Here is a 25,660-nt window from a genome sequence, read left to right on the forward strand (position 1 = left end):
ACTGTTTCGAAGAAGTCGACCAAGTTCAAAAGGCATGATCTTCCCTTGACAAAGCCAAACTGGGTCGGGTCCAATGTCTGCAAGTCCCCTATATCTTTGTTTATGAGCTCCATTATGATCCTCTCCATAGCTTTGCAGACTAGACTTGTTAAGCTTATGGGGCGGTAATTACCAGGGTCCGTAGAGGCGCCGCCTTTGTGGAGTGGGACCACAGTTGCCGTACGCCACTCTTTGGGCACGTATCCTGTGGTAAGGCTGAGATTAAACAGCTGCCTTATGTGTGGGTTTAATTCCTCATTTAGCTCGTGTAGCACACAGCCGGGGACACCATCCGGTCCCATTGATGCTGTGTTTTTAGCTTTAGAGAGAGCAGCTTTCACCTGCGCATTTGAGATGTCCGAGAGGCTACACTCGGCTGGGATAGTTATCTCTCCTTTAGGGGGGAGAGGGGGGTGAAGTTTGCACTGAACCTGTCTGTCAGTATATTGGCAATGTCTGTGGGTTCAGTGATTTTTGTATCATTTTGGACTAATTCTGAGCATATCTGGGAGTTTCCACCCAGGTTCCTAACATAGCTGAAAAAGGCCTTATGATTGTCCTTTGAATCCATGGCAATTTTTCTCTCAAAATTGGCCTTAGTTGATTTTATGAGTGCTCGTATTTTTTTACTAATAATGATCAGGGGTGACTTCCCTTTTATGGATTTTGTTCTATCGTGTAATAGCTTTCTCCTCTTATTGTAAAGTTTGTTAATGGCTGGGGTCCACCAGACTGGACGTTTGCCCTTTGTGGAAAGAGTCTTGGTTTTATTTGGGATTGCCTGATCCATGCAGTCCAGGAGGTGTTCATAGAAGGCATTTGTAAGGGCTGCCTGAGCTTGGGTTGTGGTTTCCTCTGGCTCAGGGGCCTTGAAGGATACCACACCAGTCTTGAGTAGTGTGAAGTTTGCTTTAGAGAAGTTCTTCACTATGGTCTTTTTGTTTGGGGTGGGGCGGGATGTGGATTTCCAGTGAGATTAGTTTATGATCAGATCTCACCAATGAGGGATATACTTCGGTGTGGAGCATTTTGTCCCCATGTTTGTGACAATGAGATCTAGTATATTTTCTCCTCTCGTGGGAACAGTGACTAGCTGTTCCATGGCATTTGAATTTATGAACTCCAGGAACCGTTGGGCTAGAAAGTTAGGGCTTGAGTAATGTTCCCAGTCTATATTCGGGTAGTTGAAGTCACCCAATATGATGGTGTTTGGAGATACATTTATACCCTCCAGTGTCTTCAGGAAGGCTGTGTGGGGTTCCTGAGTTTGAGAGGGTGGCCTGTAGCATGCTACAATTTGTAGAGCAGTTTTGCCTATGGTTAGTTGCACCTGGATGGTTTCGAAGCTTGTGCATTGCCACCAACCTGGAGGTGTGGGTATCCTTTATGAATATGGATACACCCCCTCCTTTTGTGGTGTGGTCCGGGTTTTGGGGCCGGAACGCATGATATGAGGTAAAACCTAATAGTGCCGGGGTGCTCTCAGGAGCCTTGAACCAGGTTTCAGTTACAGCACAGACATCGATGTTCTCCATACTGAGAAGGGCCTCGAGTGCGTGCATTTTGAGATTTAGACTTCTGGCATTGAGCAGCATTACCCTCAGTTTCTTCCCATTTTTGTTTTCTGTTTTAGTCCTAATCTTCTTCTTCTTTTGTCTGTTCGTGTTAGGGGTCGCCATAGCAGATCATCTGTTTCCATTTCTTTTTGTCCTTTGCATCTTGTTCTGTCACATCAACCACCTGCATGTCCTCACTCACCGCATCCATAAGCCTTATCTTAGGCCTTCCTGTTTTCCTATTACGTGGCAGCTCCATCCTTAGCATCCTTCTCCCAATATACACAGCATCCCTCCTCAGCACATGTCCAAATCAAAGCAATCTCACCTCTCTGGCTTTGTCTCCAAACCGTCCAACTTGAGCTGACTCTCTAATATACTGATTCCTTATCCTATCTATCCTCATCACACCCAATGCAAATTTTAACATCTTTAACTTTGCCACCTCCAGCACTGACTCCTGTCTTTTCATCAATGCCACCATCTCCAACCCAAATAACATATCTGGTCTCACTAACCTCTTGCAGACCTTCCCTTTCACTCTTAATGGTACTCGTCTTTCACAAATCACACCTGACACTCTTCTCCACCCTCCCCATCCTGCCTGTACTCTCTTCTTCACATCTCTTCCACACTCACCATTACTCTGAACTGTTGATCCCGAGTATTTAAACTCCACCACTTTCAACAACTCTACTCTCTGCATCTTCACCATTCCTCTATCCTCCCTCTCATTCACACACAAATATTCTTAGTCCTGTTGACCTTCATTCCTCTTCTCTCTAGAACATATCTCCACCTCTCCAGGGTCTCCTCATCCTGTTCCCTACTCTCACTAGAGATCACAATACCATCTGCAAACATCATAGTCCACGGGGGCTCCTGTCTAATCTCATTTGTCAACTTGTCCATCATCATTGCAAATAAGAAAGGGCTCAGAGCTGATCCTTGATGTAATCCCACCTTCACCTTGAATGCATCTGTCACTCCTGTCGCAGACCTCACCACTGTCACACTGCTCTCGTACATATCCTGACTTCCTCATACAATACCACAACTCCTCTCTAGGCACCCTGTCATATGCTTTCTCTAAGTCCACAAAGACACACTGCATCTCCTTCTGACCTTCTCTATACTTCTACATCAACACCCTCAGAGCAAACATCACATCTGTAGTGCTCTTTCCAAGCATGAAACCATACTGCTGATCACTAATCATCACCTCCCTTCTTAAACTAGCTTCCACTATTCTTTCCCATGGATTAAGGGGTACTTAAGTACAAATAAGATTTCTTTGAATATGTAAATGATAAGTCACAGTAGTGTGCACTGAATGTATAATAAGAAAGGTCTAACTGCATTTCAGTAAAAACAGAAACTAATGTATTAGTCACTGTTTTAGTTGTAATACACTTTTCTCCATAATGACTTCATAATTCATTGTTTTCAGCTGGCTTTATTTACTACTAAACACACACACACACACACACACACACACACACACACACACACACACACACACACACACACACACACACACACACACACACATTATTGGTTTTCCAAAGACACAGATTATCTGTCCTGTTGGTACATACTAGAAATTTGCATAGCTTGTAATGTAAGACATGAAGTTTAATAACAGGTTCTCTTGCAGAAGGGGAAGACATACTGTGCTGAACTGTTTATATGTTTAGTCCATCAAGTTAGACATAAAACATTCTTTTTTTCTTTTTGATTACTGATGTATCCTATGAAAAAATGATATCAGGACCCTAGTAAAATCTGGAAATATACCAACAATCACTGTAATGCAATTTCTGAGAATTTAAAATATTGAATACATTATTTGCTGATGCAGGTTTATGATAAATCAAAGGTCTTAGAAGTATACATTTAATACATGATGATGCAGTATGTGCTGCCAGAGAATTTGCTAGCTTTTCACAATGTTTACAAATTTCTAACTGCTGCTGCTAAATTTCTGTGCAAGATGAGGCAGGGCAGACCCATGCAGTATTGTCAGGTTAGGTGCATGTTCTGTGTCTAGTTAATTAATATGACACGTAAAATATAAATAGCTTCCTGGGTAGGTGAGATCTGTATCCAACAACAATGCTACCAGCTGTTTGTTGGCAGACAATACTCCACCTGGAGGCTGTTAATGTGAACTACAATGGGTGACTATAAACACTAGTGATATGGGCATATTATAGCTGATGAGGATGCAGGGCATATTTTAGCACAGAAAAAAGTTAAAAATGGATAATATAAAAGAGAGAGTTTTCAGCTTTCCCCCTCAGTTTTGATTTCTCTTATCAATCCCTTACCATACTGGCCTGAAACTGAACTTTGCAGCTAGTAAATGAATTTGATAGGTCAAGCCATTATGATGCTTAAGGCAAGTGTTCATTTCCTAGCAGAAAGTGAGGGCTCATCCCAGCTGCAAGGTTCAGACATGTTACTTGGTGTCAAGGTGAACATATTAAATAAAGATATATAAGAGCTGTTTTATAACATTAGTTTTAAGTTTCGGGGTGTCTAACTCACACAATAAAATAGAAAAGTTAAAATGGTTTGGCCTAGGTCCTATGTGAGGAATTACCTTGAAGACATACTTGCCACTAATAGAGTTTCAAGAAGAACCAAACAATTGTGTTCTCTTTCTTTAAATAAATTATGCCAAGGACACAATGCCGTAACTCTTGTTCACATAGCGAAGACAGGAGTGACAAAACATTATTATAATCTGACAAATAGTTTGGCCACTGCTGACCTTTAAAATGAAACAAAAAAGCAGAAGTCCAATGGGGAATCACTAAGTTTTTGAATGGTAACATCTTCTTTGTGTTTTTGAGTATTGTATAGATATTAAGCTCACCTTTTTTCTGCTATGAATTTAATTGTCCATTTTACCCTCGTTCTTTCTAGTAAAAATGTGATGCTTCATTGTTTAATTATTAGCTGAATTTTATAAATAATTTTAAATGTTAGCATGTTTGGTATGTTTTATTGTTCTCCTTTTTAAAACTAGCCACTGATGATCTCACTGAGCAATATAAAGAAGGAAGTGGTTTAAAGCAATTTCCGGAAAAAGAAGAAAATGAAAAACCACTGACACAGGGAGAATATAGCAAGTCGACATTTAGCAAGTGAAGAAAAAAAAACAAGACACAGACAGAGACTGTTATTTAAAAAGGAAAAAATTAAACAGCAGCAACAGCAGCAGCAAAAAGTGGAAAACAATACAAAATAAACAATTAACAACTGTAGAACTCTTCACAGCCTATGCAGGCATGCACATTCAACAAAGATAAAAATAATTGGGAGTGCTATGTGGTATCTACGGTTGGTCGACATTGGTTTTAACTATCTTGTTGTCACAAGCAAATAAGATGTCCACGACCAAGCTTCATTACAGCTTCAGAAACCTGATACATACTTATTAGGTAAGTAATCAGCTTTGTCTTTTACCCTTTATGGATGATAACACAGATATCCTACATCTTCTTTAGTTTCCTGTTTCATATGGAGAATTTCTCTCTTTCCTGTTTTAAAGTGTATCTGCTACTGTATATGTGTGTCAACCAAAGATGTATTTTTTATTTGTCTTCCTTTTTTCCTTTCATTGCTGAAATAAGCTGCACTTATCTTTTGAATTTGATGAAGAAAGAGCATATTTATTTTATTGTATTCATTCACTTGTTTATTTATATTTGTTTACCAGGGTAGTGCACTGATCTCAATGGACCATTTGTATGCACAGCCCAGGTGACTAAGATCACATAAGAAATTAATAAAACATATTTACAGATGTGAGAACATGCTAAAAAACAAATATATATACATATTTACAGATGTAAGAATATGCATACCTCTCAACTGTCCAGATTTTCACAGAATGTTCAGATTTTTACCTCATATTTTTGGTATGTTCCTTTTGAAATTTGTGTTTTTCGGTAAAATCACTGAGGACCAAAGTCACTAAATAATGGTATACATTTGAGTTTCAGACTTCATATCATTCATAGAAAATGCATGCTAACACAAATTATGTTATTCTAGCAAGTTTATAAGTTTATAAGAGCAATATTTAAAATGTGTCCCTATTGCTGGGCCTTTGTTACCTCATTACTTTCGGCTTTGCCCAGATTTCTTGTGCTAAGAGGTTGAGAGGTATGAGAACATTTAGTTTAAGAAGCAGCTTACAATTTGCTTCTATTTTAATTGTTTTAGCTAGATGGTATAGTGTTAATGGAGTAAATGGGTGACAGACTATATACTTTTATTCCAAACGTACATTCATCCATTTCAATTCTTCCTGATTTCCAGAGGCAGGACATCTAAAACTTATATATATATATATATATTTTATATATATATATATATATATATATATATATATATATATATATATATATATATATATACACACACACACACACACACACACACACACACACACACACACACACACACACACACAAACATTATTGGTTTTCCAAAGACACAGATAATCTGTCCTGTTGGTACATACTAGAAATTTGCATAGCTTGTAATGTAAGACATGAAGTTTAATAACAGGTTCTCTTGCAGAAGGGAAAGACATACTGTGCTGAACGGTTTATCTGTTTAGTCCATCAAGTTAGACAGCTTTTATTTAATGTGTAAAGTCCACTAATCACAGCTTTTTAATGGGTGAACTGGGAAATCAGATTGGATTACATGATTTGCTATACACTGGGCAAATGAGGTTGTAGGTATTGTGTCCATCCCTAAATGATGCAACAGATTCACAGCTGTTTACTTTATCCTATGGCTGCCCAGCCAGAGGTTTCCAAGCTACATCAGTTTTTGTACTACTGAATGTAGATATCAAGAAATATGTCATTTATATGTTCAGAATATATCAGTCATCAAATAAATAAAGTAGTCAAGAAATGGGGATTGAAATATGACCTCAGTAGTCTGCAACTGTATTAAAGCTGCAATCCAATCTCATATTTCACAACTGCAAAAAACATTTGTTTTGAAGCTTTACTTTGGTAGGCCGAGGTATGCTGTGCAAGAGACCTAGCTGAGACCCATAAGATAAGCCTTTGGTTAGTCTAAGATTTTTGCCTCAAGCACTGTATACCCCAGCTTTAAGCATTTAAGCCCACTGCTGTCAAATGTAAACATACAGTTACATTTTCTGCTTAAAATTAAAAAAAAAAAAACTTTCCAGTGACTTAAGACTGCTTCATGGAACTCAAAATAATACACTTGTTAACAAATGTATGCTTCCTACATTGGTACATTGCCTTATAAACTTGCTCTTTTTGTGAAATACCCATTAAAAACTATCTTGTAACCCATGCTTCAAAGTACAGTAGCTCACAACGTGCATAGAAATTGAAATCTTTGCTTAAGTTTATAATGGTTTCACCATCCCCAGATGAAGATTGCTATCACATTTTGTGTTTGGGGACTATGATTGCTCGCAGATGAAAATTAGCAGTATATTGTGGGCCAGGAAACAGTGACATTTAACAGTTGCATATTAGCATATCATTTCAAGTTAGGGCATTGCCATCAGCTTTATTTTACTGAAAGATTAAAGTACTGTACCTTATGCTATGGAGTGAGTAGCTATTTAAAGTACTGCAGATGTTTTGACCTTGCAAAGTACAGGAAATACACTAAGTCCATAGATGAATCACAATGACTGTAAGTCAGGCTTCCTTGCTCTGAAGAGTTACATGTCTTTTAGTGTAATGTCATCATGCACTGAAATAATGACTCAAAACACTAGTATGGCTTCTTAAGTATGCAAGTCAGTAGCTAAATAAATACACTTTTATTATGATAGTACAAATCAACAGCAGGTGCAATATAATTTGTGTGGTAAAATCATATTGTAAATAATTATTTTGGCACTGTGTGTCAAGATACAAACACAGGGGAACATGAGTTATGCTGACTGCATGACGCATGCAGAGGCATGTTAAGGTAGGATGTGTCATGTGACCTCTCTTCAACCATATAAATTGTAGTTCATAGGTTCATAGGTTCATAGGTTCATACTAGGCTATCTGCCCAAGGGCATTTATAAGCCTAGCCCATAGTTATGTGGCTTTCGCCACCCCTTTAGTTTGAATAAAAACTATGCCTATCATTTTGCTGTGCCTCTGTCAAGCAGTGACGCTGAAGTAATCCCTGGGGTATATCTGCAATCTCCCATCCATTGGTCAAGATTCCTCTTGAACAAGACCAGAGAGGTGCTCTGCCTCACATGTACCGGGATTTTGTTCCACAGCATAGGGAGTCTCTGGGTGATGAATCTGTCCCTCCAGCACGTTCTATTTATAACCGTGTCAAGGTTTAAGTCTCCGCCCTTGTGGTTCTGAGGGATCTAGATTTTTGAGGTGAAGCATATTCATCAAATCTGGGTTTGACATGGCCTTATATGTCAGGCACAGGTCACCTCTGAGCAAGCGGTATGAGACTGAATAGAGCTGGAGTTCTTTCAGTCGGGCAGCATAAGACATATTTTTGAGACCCTTTATCCTTTTGGTGAGGAACTTTTGGGGCCTTTCAAGCTGCAGCAGGTGTCTGGTCACACACATTGCGAACGGGCATTGTACTCAATCATAGGTCTAATAAGTGATGAGTACAGGGGACGATGACCTCCCTTGATCTAGATGTGAATCCCTTCATGATCAGGTGGGTGATATAGAAGGTTTTCCTAACTACTTTAGCAACATGAGTGTCAAACGAAAGGCTACTGTCAACCTGGGTCCCCAGATCTCTGATGACTTTTTCTGTGCTCAGTGGATTGCCACCTATATGGTAGCTAGGGGTAGCCTTGTTTTTCCCAAAGGGTATGACTATGCATTTTTTGGCGTTTAACTTCAGGCCATGGCTCTGGCACCAGTTATCCATTTCTGTGAGGCCCTTCTGGAGGATATCTGTCAGATGTGTTTTTGACTATGGCGCCCAGTTTGCAGTCATCTGCAAACTTTGTCAGCCATAACCCTCCTGTGTTTGCTTGTACTTCAGAAAAGTAGATGCCGAACAAGAGTGGACCCAGGACTGAGCCCTGTGGGACACCACTTGTGACAGGCTTTGAGTCTGACATGGCTCCAGCAACTCTGACCCTGTGGGTTCTGTCACTTAGCCAGTTTGCAACCCATCTTGTGATGTATGGGTTTACATTCAAGCTGATGAGTTTTTCAATGATACCTGAGTGGGGTATTGTGTCAAGGCCTTTGCCAGGTCGAGGTAGGCTGTATGGACTGCCTTTCCTCATCAATGGCCTTGGTGACTGTCTCAAAAAGTCAACCAAGTTTAAGAGGCAGGATCTGCCTTTGACAAAGCCAAACTGAGTTGGATCCAAAGTCTGCAAGTTCCCTATGTCTTTATTTATGAGTTCCATTATGATCCTCTCCATGGCTTTGCAGATAAGGCTTGTCAAGCTAATGGGGCGGTAATTTCCAGGGTCTGTGGAGGCACCGCCTTATGAAGTGGGACCACAGTCGCCGCGCCACTCCTTGGGTATGTATCCTGAGGTGAGGCTAAGATTAAACAGCTGTCCTAACTGTGGGTTTAATTCCTCATTGAGTTCATGAAGCACACAGCCGGGGACACCATCCGGTCCCATGGATGCTGTGTTTTTTGCCTTAGTGAGGGCAGTTCTCACCTGGGCGTTGGAGATGTTTGGGGGCCTACAATCCTCTGCAATAGATATCTCCCCTTTTGGGGGAGAGGCGCGCCAGAAGTTTGCACTGAACCTGTCAGCCAGTATGTTGGCAATGTGTGTAGGTTCAGTAATTTTCACATCATTTTGAACTAATTCTGAGCATATCTGGGAGTTTCCTCCTAGGTTTCTAACATAGCTAAAGAAGGCCTTATGATTCTCTTTAGAGTCCTTGGCGATTTTTCTCTCAAAATTTGCCTTGGATGATTTTATGAGAGCTCTTAGTTTTTACTTATAATGATCAAAGGTGTCTTACCTTTCAAGGATTTTGCTCTATCTTGTAGTAGCTTCCTCCTTTTGTTGTAGAGCTTGTTTATGGCTGGGGTCCACCAGACTGGACGCTTGCCTTTGGTACAGAGAGTCTTAGTTTTGTTTGGGATTGCCTGATCCATGCAGTCCTGTAGGTGCTGGTAGAAGGCATTTGTAAGTGATTCAGCGGTTTGAGTAATGTTTACCACTGGCTCAGGGGCCTTAAAGGAGACCACACTAGTTTTTAGAAGTGTGAAATCGGCTTTTGAAAAGTTTTTCACTGTGGTCTTTTTGTTTCAGGTGGGGGCGGATGAGGACCTCCAGCGAGATTAGTTTATGATCTGATCTCACCAGTGAGGGGTATACTTCGGTGTTGAACATTTTGATCCCATGTTCGTGATGATGAGATCAAGTATGTTTTCTCCTCTTGTGGGGATGGTGACTAGTTGTTCCATGGCATTTGAGTTTATGAACTCCAGGAATCTTTGGGTTAGAGTGTTCGGGCTTGAGTAGTGTTCCCAGTCTATATTAGGGTAGTTAAAGTCACCTAGTATGATGGTGTTTGGAGATACATTTATCCCTCCAATGTTTTCAGGAAGGCCATGTGAGGTTCCTGAGTTTGAGAGGGTGGCCTGTAACATGCTACAAATTGCAGAGCAGTCTTGCCTATGGTTAATTGCACCTGGATGGTCTCCGATGCATCATGCGTTGCCACCAACCTTGAGGTGTGGGTGTCCTTTATGAATATGGACACCCCCTCCTTTCTTGGTGTTGTCCGGATTTTGGGGCCGGAACGCATGATATGAGGTGAAACCTGTTAGTGCTGGGGTGCTCTCAGGAGCCTTGAACCAGGTTTCTGTCACAGCACAGACATCGATGTTCTCCATATTGAGAAGGGCCTCGAGTGCGTGCATCTTGAGATTGAGACTTCTGGCATTGAGCAGCATTACCCTTAGTTTTTTTCCTGTTTGGTGTTCTAGGGTGGTAGGTTTAGAATTTGAGCCTTGCCTAAAAAAGGCACTATGGGGGTGGCAAGAGCCTTTGCCAATATCCGGAAGCCCAGGGGTGACAGGTGCAAGCCGTCCCTTGCGAAGCAGCGTGGCTTGTCCAGCATGTCATCCCAGGCGGACAGACATTGGATCCCCTTTGAATGACACCAGAATTTAAGCCAATTATTAAAGCTGATCATCTTATCACTGTATTGTGGCATCATTCTAGGTGAAGGTAGTCATACATGTATGTTACAAAGTCTGTTAGCTTAGCTTGCTTTTAAAATTTAGATACTGAATATTTGTAATAAATCCATGGATATCAACTACCGCAGTCTAAATAAAAGTCTAAAAGTACTCTGTGACTGCTGGGCACTTTTGTTTTTACTTTACAGTTAATTCATTTTTCTATCAGATATCTGCTTACTTCTGTTCATTTTTTTACCAGCTTTACTATACTTTTTCATTTTTCTGCCAGTTCTGCAAAGATACATGGTATATATTAACCATGCTTCCAGAACTACAACACTTTTTTTTCAAACCTTTCAGGAAACACCCTAAGTAATAAACCTTCTGTAGGGGATCTAAACAAAGAAATATATTCATTTTAACATAATACTTTTTCACGCCATTCTGTGGACTAAATCCTCCACTAAACTCCCTTTTCATTCAAAGCACTCAAATGTAAAATCTTGTCAAGTCAGTGGTACAACCCACTACTGCTGAATAAAGCTGAATAAATGACATTTCTGTAAAGCTTTCAAGATCCTGCTGCTCAATTAGCAATATGAGATGGCAAAAGTCTATATCTGAAGTACATCCATAGCTGCTGAAAACGTAACATTTTCTCAAGTAAACATCAAGAAACGGCATAGAGTCAATGTCTGTAAGACTAAAGATTTATAAGTATGACTTTTAGGGACAAAATTACAAAAGATATATTCTAATGTTTTTTGGCTTTCTTAATATCCTGTTCTTGTCACTGCTGCAGCTTATTGAATATTTTTGTAGAATAACAGGTGTGTGGTACCTTTAAGAGGCATTTCCAAGATCTGTGTGTGCATATAAATACTAAGCACGTGTTAGCTTCAGTGCCATTTTGAAGGTGTAGACAGCATGTTAACATCTATGTGCTTGATAGCTAATCTGTTTATAAGTTAAAGTTACTTAACCTCATTTATGATGTGTTTGCATTCAATAAAGCTGCTTGAACAAGAAACTACAAATGTTCGCTTGTTTTATCCTGACCTGGCGAGTGACATGGTGTCAGAACCGGGATTACAAAGACTATTCTTCAGAGCTTCGAGGTGCAGCGGTAATAGCGAAGGTGAACTAAAAGAACTGAGAGCAAAACAAAGGGCCAGAAACAAGTCAAAGGCAAAGAGAACACACATGAATGATTTATTTATTAAAAGAGGTTAAACAGAGCATTACAAGGGCAGAAAACATATTGTTAACCAAACAAGTAACACAGAAAAGTTTATTAAGCAAATGAGAAGTAGAAAAGAGCACATTAATAAGACGAAATGTTTGAAACTGAGTTATTTGATAAAACAAGCATTACAAAAGTATAGAAAGGGTTCAGAATGACCTCAAAATTGTAAAATGAACATGTTTAAAGTAAAATGAGCATGTTTACAAAGTTAAAATGAGCACAAGAAAGTATAATGGGCATGAAAAGAGATTAAATGAGCAAAACTAATATAGCACGAGGGCATAAAAGGCACATTAAGAGATTCAATGAGAGAAATGACTACAATAGAAAGGGTAGAAAAGGGCACGCTGAGTATAAATAAAGCAAAGATGACTGCATGTGTTTTGGCAAATTACTGTGTTTTGGAGGAAATTGCTACTTCGTATTCATTGAAGCCTTGAATAGCATAACTAGAGTTGTTCGAAGTATCTCAAAGTGTATAAAAGTGCTTACAGTGTATGCTTATAGCTGTGCATTTATTCCAGAGAGTTTGTTGTGTGCAAAGTGCAACTAGGGTTGCCAGCTTTTCATATCAAAAATTCTAGACATGCATATGAAAGCAAAATGCTTATAATTCTGGTACCTCCCCACCACCACCACCACACAGTCATTCCAGTATCCCATTACATGGCTATTTCTCTGTTTCTCCCCAGTTGCCATAAGTGTACATACTGTTTTCTGCTTTACTTCTACAATGATTATAGATATTTGGATTTAATTTAAATTGTTTATTTCAAATTTTATAGCAAAAACACTGATAGACATTTGCTAACCAAGGCAATACAGTCTCACAATGACAACAAAGTTAGCATTAACATTTCTCTTTCTTTGGAACCCACATTCACTGAAACAGCATTGAAACCCCCATTCAAAGAAAATGCATCTGGCCAGTGTCAGATTAAATTTACCTTTGAGCTGTTTTCAAATCATAGGCCCCTTGTACAGATTTTTAGGACCATGCAAAAGTTCTTTGATTCACCTTCCTGATTGTATTAAATTAGAATATGTATAATAATTTAATTATATCCCTTGTATAATACAGCACCACTTGTTTGAGTATCTTTGAAATTTATAGTTTTGAACATTTTGTCCAATAAGCAATGAAACAAACATATGAACCAATAATGACAAAACTGCCCATTTCAGAATATAAAAGGTCACTCAAACTTCTGTCATTACAATCCACCAGTATCATTCAATATGTACAATCTCTGCAGAAGTAAAAGTCATCTGAATAATTCCACATTAAAGAGATCTGTAACTAATGAAACGTTGCTGCTAACAAACAACTTTATATTTCAGTGTTTCATCTACAAATTCAGTGCCTGCTGCCCTTGAAGAATAAATTGTCTATGTTACATTGAAAAAATGGTAAGTTGGTAATATTGCAATAGGGAATGGACGGTAAACTGAAAACAGGTTCATAGTTACTAGGCATCTCATCCAAAGGAGGACATATGCAGGACTGCAGCACCCCCACCCCTTAAAATACAAAATACCACCTCTCCTATTGATACAGTAATTTATTGTGAATAATCAACTTTAGCAGTTTATATATTTCTATTGATCTATCTTTAGTGATGGCAAATTTTATTTCTTTTTAATGCTTTTAATTTAAGTAAAGGTGCTATGGAGCTACACTCATTAATACCTGGCCAAGTGTCTGCTTGCAACCTCACTTGTCATGTGGTAGAGATAAAAAGTGGCATAGAATAGACATATACATGTACACAGTTTTAGAATTTTAGAAATATATTTATTTTATGGTGTATTGACATTTAGGTGTAATGTATTTAATGGTTGTTAATTAATTAATACAAAATAACAGATGTACATAAATTTTATAGTTGCATTTTAAGTATTTTATATAAGAATATACATATGTTTATAGTAGGTAGGCTGCTGAGGGCAATAGGGAATTTAACATTTTTTATTTATCATTCACTTTTTAATTGTTTATGTTAATGAATGAGGCGTTGTAAGATGTATTGTTTGACTTGGAAAGCAATTAATTAAGACAAAGGAAACTACATGATGACACCATTATTTGAAATTGTAAAATAAACAGAATGTGCTAGATCTTTGATGAAGTATAATATTTTATTATATGAAAGCGCTCACAATACATATTTTGTTATTTGTAGAATAAACGCAATTATTTCAGTTGGTCATTCGTTCCTGATTTATCTTTCGACACAGTACTTCGGTGTTTTCAAAATAAAACTATAACATCATTGTCCAAACTGCTGCCTTAGTTATCAGACTCTGACAGTAACCAGGGCTTGGATGTATCCTGCACGGATGAGACTAGTTACTTGTTCTGATGTGTTGGGCCTTCAAAGCCAGCATTATGTCCAATGTAAGCCCAGGATACAATCCTTCCCTAAGGAACACCATGGCATGCTGTACATGGTGTCACTACTGCAATATAAAAGCAAGAACTGAAGCAAAAGAATGATCTGTGCAAACACAAATGATCGGAAGCAAGTATCCCTTGTATCGCCAGCCTTGTGCTAACCAGAGACTATGAAAAACAACGACGTTTGAGTATGTGTGCCACTGAACCAGACAGGGAATATACTCGTTTCTGATTGGCAGGAGGACAAAAAGGTTGGACTATGTGTGTGAGTGAGTAAGCGACAGACAGCTGGATGGATGGTCGGGCTGGTTCGCTGATTGATTAATGACAGTGTAATCAATTCTTACATTGAAGCTTGATTTGAACATTTGCAAAAAAAATTATAATGTTAAAAGTTAATGTTTATTTACTAAGGTAATCCTGTACATAATTGTTTTTACTTTTTCTGGACAATACACTGTCCGGAAAAGGTAGTCTCCATTTTCTGGACAGTGTTCTTTAATTCTGTACAGTTCAGAAGAATTCTGGACAGTTGGCAACCCTAACAACTATTTCATGAAGTGCAGTCAAGTGAAGCCATTTCAAAAAGTTTCTTGTGTCTGGGTGTGTCTGTTCACAGAGTGCTGCCATTACAGAGTGTCTCTTGCACTATACAGAGTTGTCTGGCAAAGTGCAGCCATTTTGGAAAAATCTCAGTGCGCTGTGTACTGTTTATTTGCAAAGTGCAGTTATCTTGAGGTGTTTCTCATTCTGAACTTCTTTCCAATACATTCACAAATTGCAATTACTTTGAGGCAATACATTTGCAAAGTGCCATTACTTCTAAAGAATTTATTCGTAGAGTGCCATTACTTCAAAATAGCTTATTTGCAAAGTGCCATTACTTCGAAAAAATGTATTCGTAGAGTGCCATTGCTTTGATATAGCTTATTTGCAAAGAACAGTTACTTCGGAATGTTTCTTATCCTCAGCTTCCATTGCTCAGTTTATTTAAACTGTGCAGTTGTTCAAAATGTTTCTTAAAATGATGATAAGTGACTTTGGCAGCAAAAATGTATTTATTTATTTTTTTTTATTTTACATTTGTTTAGCGGGAAAGTCCAACTGGAACAAGGTCCATTTACAGCGGAGGCCCGGGGAGTAAAGCTCCATTACATAACAGTACAAATACAACAAATGACAAAAAAAATTCTGTACAGAGGCATATATACAATCAGAGCTCCATGTCTTTATATGACAACACATAATCCACGAATAACAGAAAATTTCTATACAGTGGCATATATACAATGAAGGAGATTTTTTGTACCTTAGTTTGATTTGAGGAAGCTTGGTAAATAGACAGCAAAACTTTGAATTCTGTATTGGTAGTACAAAGTGTAAAAATTAAGGAAATGAATCTGGAAAATAATGCTATTTGGGAGCTATGTTATAGCATGAGAAATAGTTTTTAGGATAGTAGTTCCTGATAGGGAGTATTTGAGTAGTACAGAATAGCTGAGGTAAGCAGTGGGGAGATGAGGTGTGGCAAGTTAGGAGGAGAGCAGAAAAGATTTTATGTGATACAGGGACAGAGCCATGATTGCAAGAGGTGTGACTTTAGTGATGTCTTGAAAAGTGAGATGGATGGTGCAGAGGAGATACTTTGGGGGAGGTTATTCCATTTCCTAGCCCGCTCGCCTCACAGTAAGATGCTGTCCGGTTCGATTCTCAGGTAAAGCATCTTCTGCGTGGAGACATGCATGAATGGGCATACCTTCATTGAAGGTTGTGCGTCAGGGCTGGTAACTCGGCACGTAAAAATCAACTACCAATCATTAGCGGACCAGAGTTCCGCTGTGGCGACCCCTAACCGGGAAAAGCCAAAAGAAACAAACAATTCCATTTCCTAGCAATGGTGTGGGAGAACAGACTTCACCCTGCATTGTTACTGGCTTTCGTTATGCAGAGCAGGGTTTTGTTGGATGAGCGTAGAGGGCGATTTGCAGAATATTGGTTTAGAAGTTGGTTTAGGGCTGGGGTTTTCTGAGGGTTTCTTATTATGCTGAAGGTAAGGACTAATTGGTGATAGCTAATTAGCTGAGGGAGTTCTAACCACTGTAGTTGCTTCAGGGCAAGACAGTGATGACTTCTAAAAGTGGAGTTGTTAGCGAATTTTGCAATTTTATTGTAACATGACTCTAGTTTGTTATGGTCTGTTTTCCTGATATGAATTAGGATTGGTGATGCACACATTAGGGTAGACAAGAGGTGGGTTTGGGCTAAGGAGATTCTAGCTTGGTCCGACAGGAACTGTTTGTGTTTGTATAGGGTTCCTACTTTCTTACGTACCTTTGTGATGTTTTGTGAGATATGGACATTAAAGTTTAGGTTGTTATCTATTTCAACTCCGAGCAGCTTAGTGTGAGGGGAGGAGGAGATTGTGGTTCCGTTTTTGGAGGTGATAATAAAGGTAGGAGGTGTGGATTTGGATTTATTGGGGAAAAAAGGAGTAATTTGGTCTTGTTGGGGTTTAGAATGAGTTGGATATCGGTAATCCATTGTTCCACAGAGCAGAAGAATTTTTGGGTAAGCTTTTGAAAAGTGGTTATGGATGGGGCTGAGCAGATTAGGGTGGAGTCATCCGTGTACTGTATAAGTGATGCATGCAGGGTGGAAGTATGTAGTTTGTTAGTGAAAATGGTGAATAGTAGAGGACCCAGTATTGATCCTTGTGGGACGGCTATAGTAGTTGGTAATAGAGGAGATAGCGTACTTTGCCATTTAACTGATTGTTTTCTGTCAGAGAAATAGCTTCTAAACCATGAAGTAGTAGAGGGGCCGAAGGATAAGGTTGACAGTGTGTCTAAGAGTAGGTTATGGGAGACCATATCAAACGCTTTTGATAGATCTAGGAATATGTCTGAGACGAATTTGTTGTCATTTCTTAGATGGTTAATCTGATTGGTAAAGGAGAGCAGAGCAGTGGTTGTGCTATGGTTTGGGCAGAAACCATGCTGTGTGGGGGAGAGGAGGTTATTTGAGGATAAGAAGTGCATTACCTGGGTGTGAATACATTTCTCCAGAAGCTTGGAAAGGGGGGACAAGATAGCAATTGGCCAGTAGTTTGATAGTTTATAGGAGTTTCTGCCTTTGTGAAGGGGAATTATATGTGACACTTTCCATAGATGGGGTACAGAGGTTTCTTGTACTGAGCGATTTATAAGAATTGAGACAGGGTAGGCTAGTGATTCTGCAGCTAATTTTAGAAAATTTGTGGGTAAACCTTCTGCTGTGAGTGTGGTGGGTTTTAGTTTAGAGAGTAGCTTTTTAACTGAAAAGGTTGGTACAGGTGAGAGTGTGAAGGTGGGTATGTTAGTTTGTTCTACAGTTGGAGTGGTTGTAGTGTTCTTGTTGGATAGCTGGATAAATAGTGCGAGGACAGATTCTGTGAAGTGATGGTTGAATTCTGAAGCTATGCTATCATTATCAGAATTGTTGTTGGGAGATGGGGTGGTGGTTTTGCCTGGTTTTAGAAGGGTATTGATGGCCTGCCAGAACTTTTGGGGGTTTCTAGAGTGCTTGTTTTGGATGTCTAAGAAGTAATTCTTTTTATCTACCTTTGTTTGGCTTTTGGCCTTATTTCCTAGTTCTTGATATTTCTGTCTGTCTTGGATAGTGTTATTCTTTTTCCAATTTTTCCAGGCATTGTCTCTGGCTTTTATTAAGGCTTTTGTTGTCCTATTTAGCCATGGGACATAGTTAACTTTAGTCCTGAGTTTCCTGATGGGAGCTAGTATATTTAGAATAGTCATAAAAGTAGTATTAAAAAATCAACTGCGTGGTCTAAAGGTAGAGTTTTTAGTGGATTCCAGTCCTGTTGCTGGAGCATACTGTTAAGAGTTTGTGGATTGACTTTGTGCTCGTCCCTAGTCTCCTTGAATAGCATGGGTTTGGGAATTTTTGCCTGTTTCCGAAGGAGGAATGTGGGGCAGTGGTCACTCAAGCATGGCCGGCCTTAGGCATAGGCGAACTAGGCGACCGCCTAGGGCGCCGTACAGGCCGGCCTCAAAAGGGCGCAATTTACGGACTGGAGTTCTGTTTTGACGACCCTTAACCAGGAAAAGCCGAAAAGACAACAACAACATTTTTTTTTTAAATTTCACCGCCGCCCAATTTGCACTTTCATAACTTTGGATTGCTGGGCGCACAGACTATATATATATATATTACTACTGCCTAGCATAATTACAATGCCCAGCAGGCAGGACACCCGGCTATTTTTTTTTTTTTTTGTGTTCTTAACTTCTTAAAACACTTTAAACTGTGCAGGTAAAATACGGACTAGTGAAAACATCATTGCAGAGAAAATACTTAATTATCGACAACACTCCTAACATTTCACATAATAATTAAATATAACATTAAAAACATAATCGAAAATAAAAGGAAGAAGTCTTTTAATAAAGTTTCACCACTCGTTTATTTATTTAATGTCTATAAACAATCAAGAGTCTTTTATTTGAAATACTTACATAAATGTAACAGCTTGTCCAGTGACAAAAATAACTATTTCAGCAGCATAAAACAGCAGACAAAGGAACAACGATAGAAGGGCTAAACGCAATAAAGACCCGTAGAGCTCATTACCTGAGGAAAGGCGTGAACCGCTTATTTATGGTTGTGTAATCCAATATTCACCCTCTTAGCTCCAGAAATCTAGACAAAAACTAAAATAATGGGGGACAAAGGCTGAAAATCTGAAACTAAATGCAAGTTATTCATTGCTTTTACTCCTCAGTGATTTGCCGAAAACCACAAATTTAACGAGCAGCACACTAGAAATGTGTGGCAAAAATCTGGACATTTCACAGATATGGCAGTTAGCTGTAACAATGTGGCTATGCTATACACTGCACTGTTATATCAGTTTGGAACGTTATGTCGCACAGAGTATATCAGAATGTCTAAATGGAACCGCAGTAAGGTTAACGGTAGCCCTAAGCTGGTGTTAACACCCGGCTACTTTGTGTTCTTAACTTCTTAAACACTTTAAACTATGTAGGCAAACTACAGACTAGTGAAAAAAAACACTGAAAACAAAATACTAAATTATGAACAACAGTCCTAACGTTTCAAATAATAATTAAATAATAACATTTAAAAAGTAATCAAAAGTGAAAGTAAGAATTATTTCAGAAAGTTTCATCTCTCGTTTATTTCTTTAAATATCTACAAATAATCAAGCGTATTTCATTTGAAATGTTTATAAAAATGTACCTGCTTGTCTGGCATTATAAATAACTATTTCAGCGACAAAAGCGTTAGAAAAAAGCAGACGGAATGATTACAGGCAAACGAGTCTTTGCCGAAGGAAATACAAGGTTGGCTTATTTAAGGTTGTGCAGTATGAGAATAGTGGGGTTATCTGACAGTGTAGTAATAGTAGTGGTAATATTGTTTGGAAAGTTGTTCCATAGCTTTTTTATTGAGTTTGCATACATCTGTAAGTAGTCTATCTGCAGAACAGAGATTTCTGATGGGAACATGGATATGCAAAAAAGATGTTAAGGCAGGACAGCTGTCAGGTTTGTATATTAGCTTTTTGTGCAATTGTAAGTTGTAGGTAGTTAAGATAGTGGGGAAATTCTAGTCAGTTTAGCTTTTTAAGGGTGTTTCCATGCATAAATTGCCCCAGCTACAGTGCAAAAGCTGCTTGGTACTGCCATCCATACAGCTTGATTCTGTGCATTAGGTGAAACCTACCTGGCCTCCATTAAGAGTCACGGTGATGAGTCCCTCCCGGCAGAATGGGTAAGCTGCTGTCATCCATTCATTCCAACCTGCCACAGCTAGTACCTTCACCTCCTAGATCACTAAGCGATCCTTGGCTACATTCGTTTTAGTCAGGGCTTTATCCTTTTGATCTCAAATGTTAGCTACAACTTCCCTTCAGGCATTTGTCAAGACTTACAAAAAGCCATTTACACCAAATAAAGTTGATCATTATGTGGATGGTATTCTTCCACTGGTAAACCATGCCAAATAAGAATGTCTCATCTCTGGCAAGCATATATGAGTGTGTGATTAAACAGGGCACCAACAGGAAAACTGTGAAAGAAATCATTAGTGTGGAGCTACTGCACATGAGATAGTGATTTTCTTGAATCAGGTAGATATATATATATGGTTCTACCTGACATAGTCGAAACCTCCCATGTCGGCATCTCATGCCTTTGTGTGGTGTTGTCCGTCGTGTCGTCTGTCTGCATTGTGTGATGCCTGCCACCTCGCGATCGTCGGTCTTCTTCGCATGTCATCTTCTTGAGGAGGATTCTTCTCTGGTCTTCTTGCTGCTGTCCGCAAGTAAGTCAGATATATATATATATATATATATATATATATATATACATATATATATATATATATATATATATATATATATATACATATTCATACATATATATATATATATATATATATATATATATATATATCATCCCCGTTGGGAAAAACCCAGTTCTCATGAACTACTACATCGATGGTAGTCCACTGAACACACAAGGCATTATAAGAGATCTGGGAACACAGGTTGACAGCAACCTCTCTTTTGACCACCACACTGCCACTGTGGTCAGAAAGTCCTTCTACGTTGCACATCTCATTACTAAGGGTTTTGCATACAGGAAGAAAGAGGTCATTGTCTCCCTCTACTCTACCCTCATTAGGCCAATCATCTAGTACAATGCCCCATTTGGCATGTACCTCACTAGACACCTGCAACAACTGGAAAGGCTGCAAAAGTACTACACAAAGAGGATCCTAGGCCTTAAACACTTGTCCTATATGAACAGACTCAAAAAACTCCAACTATTCTCTGTTTCATATCGTCTACTTAGAGGTGATCTCTGCTTGACTTACAAAGCCATGTCTGACCCAGCTCTGTTAGAAATGGTACATCTAAAGAAATCTCAATTCCTCCACACCACACACTCCAGAGACCTCAACCTCATTACCACAATCAACAGAATGTGCTGCAGGAACAGGTTCATAACCCAGAGACTGCCCATGCTATGGAAAAGACTTCTCATACATGTCAACCACAGCACTTCACTGGCCCTCTTCATTATTTATGTATTTGTTCATTCATCTGATGTGTACACAGTCATATAAATGGCTGTAAGTAATGGTTACATCTGTGAGTGTTTGTATGTGTGTGTGTGTGTGTGTGTGTGTGTGTGTGTGTGTGTGTGTGTGTGTGTGTGTGTGTGTGTGTGTGTGTGTGTGTGTGTAAATACTTTATTCCTGCATCCACAGTACTTATGGTGTAAAGGCCTTAAGAAATCTATTGTAATAAACAGTAACATATGAGCCATATTCTTTGGGTATGATCCATGCTTTTATTATTTTATTGAAAGTTCACAGTGTTTTCATTATTTAGCAGTGAATAAATTGGACATCATGAAGTCTAAGAGTAATAATATTCTAACTATGAATACTTTCATTTTTTGTATGCATGTAGGTGTGAATGCACTGTGTTTAGGTTACAACAGTTTGTCTGGCAGCTACTGCAGGTGAGTTAGGGTATGAGCTGTTAATGAGCTGCTTCTTTTAGTATATGGTTTGATTCCCTCAGCCTTTGTTTGTCTTCCATGTGACTCTGCACAATCATTTCACTGAACAGCACACCTGGACTGCTACAGAAAGGGTGCAATTTTGTCCAGTGGGTTGTCCCAGTGTGTCAGCAAATGCTTTACAGATTTGTCTTTTGATCTATTGCACTATTCACAAAGCTGCTAATTAGTGCTTCACTGTATGCTACTTCATAACAAATCCCAGCAGGTTACTTGTTGTTTATTAGGTCGCCAGATCCAGTTTCAATACATTGGGAGTTTTAAGAGAAAAGGACTTTACTGTTGTTCATGCTAAGTCTGTTTTCAACAATTTTGTTTGTTTAGTAAATGGCTGTGAATGCTTTTGCTATAAAATTTGAAATACGGTTTAAAATTAAAATCCAAATCTCTAATCAGTGCAAAACAAGCACAGTTTGCTGCTCTTGAATTTGTATTATGAGATTTTATTCTCTTTTTCATTAGACAAAAATGTCTTTGTGCTATTCTCTTACTTTATTGTATTATCTACCAACTTGATTTCTTACTGAAACATACTAATACTTCATCATGCCTTTGATATAGGGCAGCACTGATACTACTGTCAGTATACCCTGTGTCTAGATAGACATCCTTACCCAGCTGTGGATATGCCAGGCATGTGGCCTGACTCAAGATATCCTTTAAAGCTTTCATAGCTTTTTCTTGTTCTTTCCCTCATACCCAGGGTTCTGAGTTTTTCAGCAGCTTGGTAAGGGGATATGCTACTTTTACATTGTCCTCAATAAACTGTCTTGAGTAATTACATATACCTAGAAGGCTTCTTAGTCTCATCTGTTTTTATTTGGAGGGTAGATTCATTGGTTAGCCTATATATTGTTGTTTTGAATGCATAAACCATCTGGCCCAATTTCATACTCTAGATACTTGCCCTTGTTTTAGTACCACAATCCTTTTGTGGGGGGGGGGGGGCAATTTGGCCCCAGCATTATTTTGCTGGTTTAACACATAGGTCACTTTAGCAATAGGATCACTTTTGATTAGTTCATCCTCTTAAATCAGATTCCGTCTACTTTCTGTATCAGGCATGGTCATGTGCAGGAAGACACTGAAATCTGCAGCTGAGTTCAGTCTTCCAAATGACACCTACTCCAAAGGTACTGTTTTCGACCAAAGGAGAAAGCCAATTTGTAGGAGTCTTGGGAATGGACCTTGAGGGTCCAGAATCCATTTGAGATATCCATTGTAGTAAAGTGTTTTGCATTCTCAACCCTAGTCAAGCATTCTGAAGACATGAATTTTATAGTAAAGGATGTGTGAAGGAGCAACAGACAAAGCAGGTTTATTAAAGGGAATTTCCATCTTCCATCTCACTAAAAGAATCACAGGCCTAAAGCAGATGCCCTACGCTGACCGCCTTAAAAAACTCCAGCTATACTCTGTCGCATATCGTCTACTCAGAGGCGATCTCTGCTTAACATACAAGGCCATGTCAAACCCAGAGCTGTTGGACATGCTACACTTAAAGAAATCCCAATCCCTCAGAGCTACATGCTCCAGGGATCTAAACCTTGTCATCACAATAAACAAAACATGCTGGAGGGATAGGTTCCTGACCCAGAGACTCCCCAGACTTTGGAACAGATTGCCCATACATGTCAAGCAGAGTGCCTCTTTGGACCTCTTCAAGAGGAACCTTGACGATTGGATGGGAGAAAGGAAATTCACCCCAGGGATCACGTCAGTCGCCCTGCTAGACAGGGGTCCAGGAAAGTAAATAATGTGGGAAGAAATAGCCAGGGAATTGTTATGGCTAGGCTTGTATAGGCCCTAGGGCTGATAGCCTAGTACCAACCTATGAACCTATGAACCTATGAATCTTCACTTGCAGTTTAAACTACATTACAAGGTATCCTTTCTTCTATGCATTTAAATAATTAAAGAAAATGACTGGACTGGCTTTCTTGGGGAGTGACCAACCTGTGGGCGTGGCTCGTAGGGGTGTTTCGTGAATATGACATGGGTGGGGCTTAAAGGGCGCCAGAGCACTACTTCGCCTAGGGCACCATATCAGCTAAGGCCGGCCCTGCACTCAAGGCATCAGGTAAGCAGCCCACATGATAATTTTCTGTGGGGATATTAACTAGTGTCCAATCTAGAATGGAGGTTCTATTGAATTTTTTGTCTTCTCTGGTGGGTTCTTGGATTAGTTGTGAGAATCCAGATAAGTTAATATGGTTTGAGGGATTGTTGGAGTTGCAGGCTAGCCAGTCTAAGTTTAGGTCGCCTAGTAGGATGGCTTCTTGGGGTAGGTTGATTGTAATATCATTTATATTACAGATTAGTTATTTCCTGGAGGAATATAACTGCAGAGGATGTTGATAGCAGGATGGTGTTTGGGGTAGGTTGATTGTGGCCCATTGTAGTATCTCTTCTATTACAGGTGAGTTATTTCCTGGATGAATATAACTACAGAGGATGTTGATAGCAGGATGGTTTCTTGGGGTAGGATGATTGTGGCCTATTGTAGTATATCTTCTATTACAGGTGAGTTACTTCCTGGATGAATATAACTACAGAGGATGTTGACAGCAGGATGGTTTCTTGGGTAGGTTGATTGTGGCCCATTGTAGTATCTCTTCAATTATAGGCAAATTATTTCCTGGAGGAATATAACTACAGAGGATGTTGATAGCAGGATGGTTTCTTGGGGTAGGTTGATTGTGGCCCATTGTAGTATCTCTTCTGTTATAGGTGAGTTATTTCCTGGAGTAATATAACTACAGAGGATGTTGAAAGCAGGATGGTTTTGTGGGGTAGGTTGATTGCGGCCCATTGTAGTATCTCTTCTATTATAGGTGAGTTATTTCCTGGAGGAATATAACTACAGAGGATGTTGATAGCAGGATGGTTTCTTGGGGTAGGTTGATTGTGGCCCATTGTAGTATCTCTTCTGTTATAGGTGAGTTATTTCCTGGAGTAATATAACTACAGAGGATGTTGAAAGCAGGATGGTTTCGTGGGGTGGGTTGATTGCGGCCCATTGTAGCATTTCTTCTATTATAGGTGAGTTATTTCCTGGAGGTATGTAACTACAGAGGATGTTGATTCTCGTTTTGTTTTTAAGGGACATAACGGAGTCTAATGTCTCTGCATTCTGGAATTTGGGAAGTGGGGTTATTAGTGGTTGGAGGTTGAGTGTATTTTTAAATAAGATTGCAACTCCACCTCCCTTTTTGGTACCTCTATCTTGCTTTAGGATGTCATAGCCTGGGGGAAGAATTTCTTCATTTTCTGTGGTTTTAGCCAGGTCTCTGTAACAGTATGTCTGGGGAGTAATGGGATATGAATGCATGAAAGTCATGTAGTTTGTTGGATATGCTACGTGTGTTTATATTGATAATAAGTAGATCTGACTTGTGTTTCTGGGATAGGATTGGGTTGCTTGGACCTGGGTTGGGGTGTATGTCCCCTGAGATTAGTAGCCATTTTCTGAGGAATAGTGTGAGTTTTATGGCATAGGCTATATCTGTGTGTTTTTTTGGTACTGTTAGCCTTTTGTGAGGTAGTGTGGTTGCTGTTTTGTGTAAGTAGAGTAATGAGTTGTTGTTAAATAGTGTGGAGCATATTACTATATTTGTGTGAGGTTATGTGTGTGTGTGTGTGT

The 25,660-nt window shown here is 39.2% G+C and overlaps 1 protein-coding gene across 2 annotated transcripts in view; it reads left to right on the forward strand.

Moving 5' to 3' along the window:
• The first annotated feature begins 4,625 nt into the window (after positions 1-4,625).
• The window catches only part of GPSM3 (G protein signaling modulator 3), a 778,689-nt gene continuing 757,654 nt past the window's right edge, over positions 4,626-25,660 (forward strand). For both annotated transcript variants that reach the window (XM_044083194.1, XM_044083195.1), the window contains exon 1: positions 4,626-5,044. The gene's annotated coding sequence lies outside the window, so the exon portion shown is untranslated. The remainder of the gene's footprint in view (positions 5,045-25,660) is intronic.

The sequence above is a fragment of the Protopterus annectens genome, chromosome 9.part0 (assembly GCF_019279795.1).
Source record: "Protopterus annectens isolate FY-2018-M chromosome 9.part0, PAN1.0, whole genome shotgun sequence".
Classification (NCBI taxonomy): domain Eukaryota; kingdom Metazoa; phylum Chordata; order Ceratodontiformes; family Protopteridae; genus Protopterus; species Protopterus annectens.